This window comes from Saccopteryx leptura, chromosome 2 (genome assembly GCF_036850995.1).
Source record: "Saccopteryx leptura isolate mSacLep1 chromosome 2, mSacLep1_pri_phased_curated, whole genome shotgun sequence".
In the NCBI taxonomy this organism is placed as follows: domain Eukaryota; kingdom Metazoa; phylum Chordata; class Mammalia; order Chiroptera; family Emballonuridae; genus Saccopteryx; species Saccopteryx leptura.
This window is the reverse complement of record NC_089504.1, coordinates 321,031,456-321,038,235: the sequence shown is the minus strand read 5'-3', so window position 1 is coordinate 321,038,235 and position 6,780 is coordinate 321,031,456. Positions and strand designations below refer to the sequence as shown.

The 6,780-nt window shown below is 41.3% G+C and overlaps 1 non-coding gene across 1 annotated transcript; it reads right to left on the bottom strand.

Moving 5' to 3' along the window:
• Nucleotides 1–1,080: 1,080 nt before the first annotated feature.
• Nucleotides 1,081–1,214, bottom strand: LOC136396032 (small nucleolar RNA SNORA64/SNORA10 family). Its single transcript, XR_010749463.1, has one exon. It is a non-coding gene; the product is annotated as a small nucleolar RNA SNORA64/SNORA10 family (small nucleolar RNA).
• Nucleotides 1,215–6,780: the final 5,566 nt, after the last annotated feature.

Genomic DNA, 6,780 nt, shown 5'->3' with positions numbered 1-6,780 from the left:
AACACATCCACACCCATTCACTTATGTATCAACTACAGTACATACAATAGTACAGCACTCAACATACAATACTTAACAGCACAGTTGATAGTTGCAACAGAGACTGTATGGCCTGAAAAGCCTCAAATATTTACTTTCTGGCCCTTCATGAAAAAACTTTGCTGTCCCTGTCATATTCTATTCTTTCTGCCTGAAACGCTCTCTTAAGTTTTTTTTCTTCATTTCCACACTTTCCCTCCCTTTACCTGGTTAACAACTACTTATTTTTTAGCTCTTAGCCTAGAAATAACTTCCTCCAGGAAATCCTCCTTCACCACACACCATGCCCTACATATCTTTCCAGAGCACTCTACTGTTATGTCACAACAATAATTCCAGTGGCCTACTAGTATCTTCCACCAGACTGTAAGCCCCCTGAGGACACAGACGGGGTCTCTCTTCCAGGTCTTCTTCTCCACTTGTGGGTTTCGGGGCAAGAGTATATAAAGTCCCATATACCATTTGTCTAAATATCTAAAAATTATAAACTACATTATAAATTACAAGCTTACAAAGAGTTAAATAAAATACTTTTATGCTGACCTTGACAAATATTCCCTCATAAGTGGTAAAAAGACATACAAAACTGTGATTTTAATATGGATAAAAGTTGGCAAGATATTAAAGACAATTTCATTATTATTATAAATGTCTGAGTGTTCTACTAACCAATGTTTTGATGAGTAATGAAAATGACACATGATTTAAGACCTAATATATATTTATTTTACAAAATTTATTTTTTTTGTCTTCAATTGGTGAACCACTAATTATGTTATTATAATCTAGATTTTTACATAGTGTATGTTCAATTACTCATAATGATGTAAAGGATTATATATACAATTGTTTTTAAGCACTGGCACGGTAACTTAGTTGGTTAGAGCAGTGGTCCCCAACCCCTGAGCCACAGACTGGTACCGGTCCATGGGCCATTTGGTATCGGTCTGCAGAGAAAGAACAAATAACTTACATTATTTCCGTTTTATTTATATTTAAGTCGGAATGATGTTTTATTTATTTATTTATCATTTTTCCAGTGCCTGTTGCACCCCTCAAGGAAAGAGTGGCCACTGTGAGGCCAGCCTGATGTCATGAGGAGGTCCTTTCTCTCTCTCCCCATTACGAAAGTCACACATGTGCAGACCAGTGTAACTATGCAGAGCTGAGAGAGCGATGTTTTATTTTATTTATTTATTTATTTATTTATTTATTTATTTCATTTTTCTGAAGCTGGAAACAGGGAGAGACAGTCAGTCAGGCTCCCGCATGCGCCCGACCGGGATCCACCCGGCACGCCCACCATGGGGCAACACTCTGCCCACCAGGGGGCGATGCTCTGCCCATCCTGGGCGTCGCCATGTTGCGACCAGAGCCACTCTAGCGCCTGAGGCAGAGGCCACAGAGCCATCCCCAGCGCCCAGGCCATCTTTGCTCCAATGGAGCCTTGGCTGCGGGAGGGGAAGAGAGAGACAGAGAGGAAAGCGCGGCGGAGGGGTGGAGAAGTAAATGGGCGCTTCTCCTATGTGCCCTGGCCGGGAATCGAACCCGGGTCCTCCGCATGCTAGGCCGATGCTCTACCGCTGAGCCAACCGGCCAGGGCGCGATGTTTTATTTTTAAAAAATGACCAGATTCCCTCTGTTACATTTGTCTAAGACTCACTTTTGACTCTTGTCTCGGTCACATGACCCATTTATCCATCCCACCCTAAAGGCTGGTCCGTGAAAATATTTTCTGACATTAATCCGGTCCGTGGCCCAAAAAAGGTTGGGGACCACTGGGTTAGAGCGTCATTTTAACATGCTAAAGTCATAGGTTTGATCCTCAGTTGGGGTATATATGAGAATCAACCAATGAATGCATGAATAAGTGGAACAACAAATGGATGTTTCTCTCTCTCTCAAATCAATTAATAAAAAAATTTTTAATTGTTTTTAAAAGTACATAAAATTCTGATTATTTTCATCAAAAAAGTAGATTAAGGTAAAAATAAGAAACCAAAACATGACAATTCTTTTATATATGTTATTTTTCTTCTGAATTATTTAAAACTATATATTAAAATTAAGGCAAAATCTAAAGTAAAGTTAAATATCATTTAAACCAACTATTTCAGCAGTTCCTCCTTCTTCAAAGACTTGTATGTCAACATAGAGCTCCATGTTTTATAGGACATACTCGACTCAGTCCATGCTCCCTGAAGCTTTAGCACAAGAGAATGCCCTTTTTTTTTTTTGTATTTTTCTGAAGTTGGAAACAGGGAGGCAGTCAGACAGACTCCCGCATGCACCCGACCGGGATCCACTGGGCATGCCTACCGGGGGGGATGCTCTGCCCATCTGGGTTGTTGCTCTGTTGCAACCAGAGCCATTCTAGCACCTGAGGCAGAGGCCACAGAGCCATTCTCAGCACCCGGGCCAACTTTGCTCCAATGGAGCCTTGGCTGTGGCTGGGCGCTTCTACTGTGTGCACTGGCTGGGAATCGAACCCGGGACTCCTGCATGCCAGGCCGACGCTCTACCACTGAGCCAACCAGCCAGGGCCTAGGAATGCCCTTGTTGATCAAAAGAAAATTATTTGGAGCAACCATGACAGATCGAGCAATTCAGTCTCATATTATTCATCACCAGAACGCTGCACCCCTGTGTAAACAGTTTCAACTTTCTCGGGAAGCAGCACAGCAGATTGGGAAATCCTGTCCAAGGAGTCCTATACTACAATTTGCCCTTTCATACCCTCAAGGACCCCTACCAGAACAACTATGGCAAATGGATGTTATGCATATACCTTTATTTGGCAAACAGTCCTATGTCCACATTACAGTGGATACCTATTCTGGATTTATAGTAACCTCTGTCAGAACAGGAGAGGCTGCTAAGCATGTTTATAGCTCATTGTCTGAATGCAATGTTCTATTATTAGATTTCCTAAACTGGTTACCTGACAATGTTCCTTCATATGGAGCAAAAGTATTTACTGTATTTTGTCAAACCTTTCGAATTATGTGTAATTCTTACAATCTTTAAAGTCAAGGTATTATTAAAGTGTACCCAGAAAATATTTTAAGGTCAATTTAAAAAAATTTAAAAGGGGGGAGTCATATCCTGGAACTCCTATGGGTCTACCATATCATGCTTTTTACTTAAAAAAATTTTTTTAATTTCTTTTGAATGCTGATGAACAGGAGATGCCAAATCTTTTTCTCCTGAAAACTACTACCTTCTTTATTTGATCCAGCTAATAACACTGTTTTGTCTTTTTCCAAATAGCTCCAGATATATGGAAAAGATTTATATAGGCGGATGGGGATCCTCAAACCCCTCAGCGAGATCTTCTGAGCATGGCTTTTAAGATACCAAGAGGCAGAAAAAGCCCAATAGAGATCAGGGGAACTACCAGCTTTTAGAATATGCCCTTAAAGGCTCCAACGCCCCAAAGGGGTCTCATAGGATGCCATCTGGGTCCTGCTTCAATAGTGGAAAGGTCATTGAGCTAAAGCCTGCCAGACTTACATGCCTCTGCTGTGAGGAAACAGGGACACTGGAAGGTAGGCTTCCCCCTCGCTCCTCTAAGGGAGGGTTCAGTCTCTTCCAGCCCTGCTCCAGCCACCTATGACCTAACCTTGCCCAGAATGCTGGGGTTTGCCACTGAAGGCTGATGGTGCCCAGGGCCATCAGCCCCATCTATGACACTGTGGACAAGCCTAGGGTATTTCTTCCAAGAAGCTGGTAAACTGATCTTATTTGCACAAGGGCCACTTAACTATGTCTTGCCTAAATAGTCAGGTTGTTTATTCTTCCCTCGAAGATCTCTGTTGTGGGTGTTCATAGTCCTATTTTCTGGTGCTTTGTTTAATATATAGTGTTTTCTTTATTCCTCCTACCTCAATGCCCCACTCATATTTTAGGCTGGGACCTACTCCTAATTTAGAGCTCTCTTTCCCCCTTTTGTCAGCTTCTATTATAAATCTACCTTTGCCACCCAGCTTAGTGTATCCCAAGGTTCTCTTTACCAAGCCACAGTTGCAGAGCTCTAGGGAAAAGCAACCTGGTCTCATCTCTCCAGGCAGAGAAGAACAGAAGCTCCATCTCCACACATGCTGCAGATGGCTTTTCCAGTCTACCTGAATCATTACCAGCTAGAAGCAGCGGTCATTGGGACTTGGATGTGAGCTGCAAAGTATAGAATAGTGACAACAATTTCAGTGCCATGTGGACTTTTCCTGGATGTGGACTTTTCCTGGACTCCTGCTCCTTGTGACAGCTCCTAACAGACTGAACTGGGGTTGGGTTGCATTTCTCAGGGATTTGACATGGTGTTGGGGCCAACTTGGACTTGGTGAACATGTTAAGGACACTATTCTTTTATGGATTCTTGCTGTATTGGCCAAGAGTTTGCTTAAAGGCTTTAATCACTGTAAAAAAAAAAAAAAATAGAAGACTGGATAAAGAAGATGTGGCACATATACACCATAGTATACTATTCAGCCATAAGAAATGATGACATCAGATCACTTACAACAAAATGATGGGATCTTGATACATTATATGGAGTGAAATAAATAAATCAGAAAAAAACAAGAACTGCAGGATTCCATACATTGGTGGGACACAAAAACGAGACTAAGAGACATGGACAAGAGTGTGGTGGTTATGGGGGGAAGGGAGAGGGAAGGAGGGAGAGGGGGAGGAGGAGGAGGGGGAGGGGGAGGGGCACAAAGAAAACTAGATAGAAGGTGATGGAGGACAATCTGACTTTGGGTGATGGATATGCAACAAAATTGAATGATAAGATAACCTGGACATGTTTTCTTTGAATATATGTAATCAGGATTTATTGATGTCATCCCGTTAAAATTAATAAAAATTTATTTATTAAAAAAATAAAAATAAAAAATAAACCAAAATAATTTAAAGTAAAATTTTAAATTTAGTTTTGAGAAAATTTAATGAAATCTTATTAAATATATACATAAATTAAAGGATTCCAATTCTAGTGTGCAATGTCTATTAGTAAAGAATTGATAGGCCCTGGCCGGTTGGCTCAGCGGTAGAGCATCGGCCTGGCGTGCGGAGGACCCGGGTTCGATTCCCGGCCAGGGCACATAGGGGAAGCGCCCATTTGCTTCTCCACCCCCACCCCCTCCTTCCTCTCTGTCTCTCTCTTCCCCTCCCTCAGCCAAGGCTCCATTGGAGCAAGGATGGCCCGGGCGCTGGGGATGGCTCCTTGGCCTCTGCCCCGGGTGCTGGAGTGGCTCTGGTCACGACAGAGCGACGCCCCGGAGGGGCAGGGCATCGACCCCTGGTGGGCAGAGCGTCGCCCCTGGTGGGTGTGCCAGGTGGATCCCGGTCGGGTGCATGCAGGAGTCTGTCTGACTGTCTCTCCCCGTTTCCAGCTTCAGAAAAATACAAAAACAAACAAACAAATAAAAAAATACTACAGAGGAGGTAGTTTGAAAAACAGAAATTTATTTTCTTACAGCTTTAGATACTAGAAGTCCAAGATCATAGTGCTGTCAGGGTTGGTTTCTGGTGCAGCCTCTCTTGTTGGTTTACAAATGGCCACCTTCTTGCTATATCCTCACACATCCCTTTTTCTGTGCATGGGGACTACAGTGTTTCTCTTCTATAAGAACACCAGTTCTATTAGATTAGGCACCCTCTATGACATCATTTAACCTTAATTACCTCCTTAAAGGCTATGTCTTTAGATACAACCACACTGGGGTTAGGACTTTGGGAGAGTACAATTCAGTACTGTAGTATTGTGACTTGTAATAAGGAATATATATATATTTGTTCTTTGTCCACTGTTTCTAGCACAGGGCCTCTAAAACCCTCGTAATTCCCTACTAAGAACAATGGGGGCAATTCTTGTTAAAATATTTAGTTTTGTCCTCAGTTTTTGAAATAGCTTCAAAGCATAAAGGTGAAACAGATGTCCACTGTTATGCATAATAGGCCCCTTTCAACTGACTAGTTTATGTTAAGGAGGTGAGTTTTGAAAAGCCCCTAAGGATGGGGACTGGGTGCCAGAGGAACCAATCATTTCCTCCCTGTTTATTTCTGAGGGCTTTATTATTATTATTATTATTATTATTATTATTTTGTTGTTAACATTCAATCACTCAATTCTCTTTGCCTTATTTATAAAGTTTGAGGGGAAATAACATGTTTTAAAAAATAAAATTCTGTTCTGAGTGATGCACCTAATAGCCTTATCTTTTAAAAATTTTCAATTGCAGTTGACATTTAATATTATTTTATATTAGTTTCAGGCAAACTAGACCTTTATATAATTCATGAAGTGTTCCTCCCAATAAGTAATAGCACCCACCTGGCTCCATGCATAGTTATTATGATATTATTGACTATGTTCCCTATGCTGTACTTTACATCCCCCTCACAATTTTGTAACCACCAATTTGACTTCTTAATCCCTTCTTCTTTGTCACCCAGCTCCCCAACCCCCTTCCAATCCACAACCATCAGTTTGTACTCTGTATCTATCAGTCTGTTTCTGTTTTCTTTGTTTATTTTCTTTAGATTCCACATACAAGTGAAATCATATGGAATTTGTTTTTCTCTGTCTGACTTATTTTGCTTAACATAATGCTTTCTAGGTCCATATATGTTGTTACAAATGGTGAGAGTTCATTTTTTATGGCCCAGTAATATTCCATTGTATATTCGTACCACTTCTTTTTATCCACTTGCCTCCTGATGGACATTTAGGTTGCT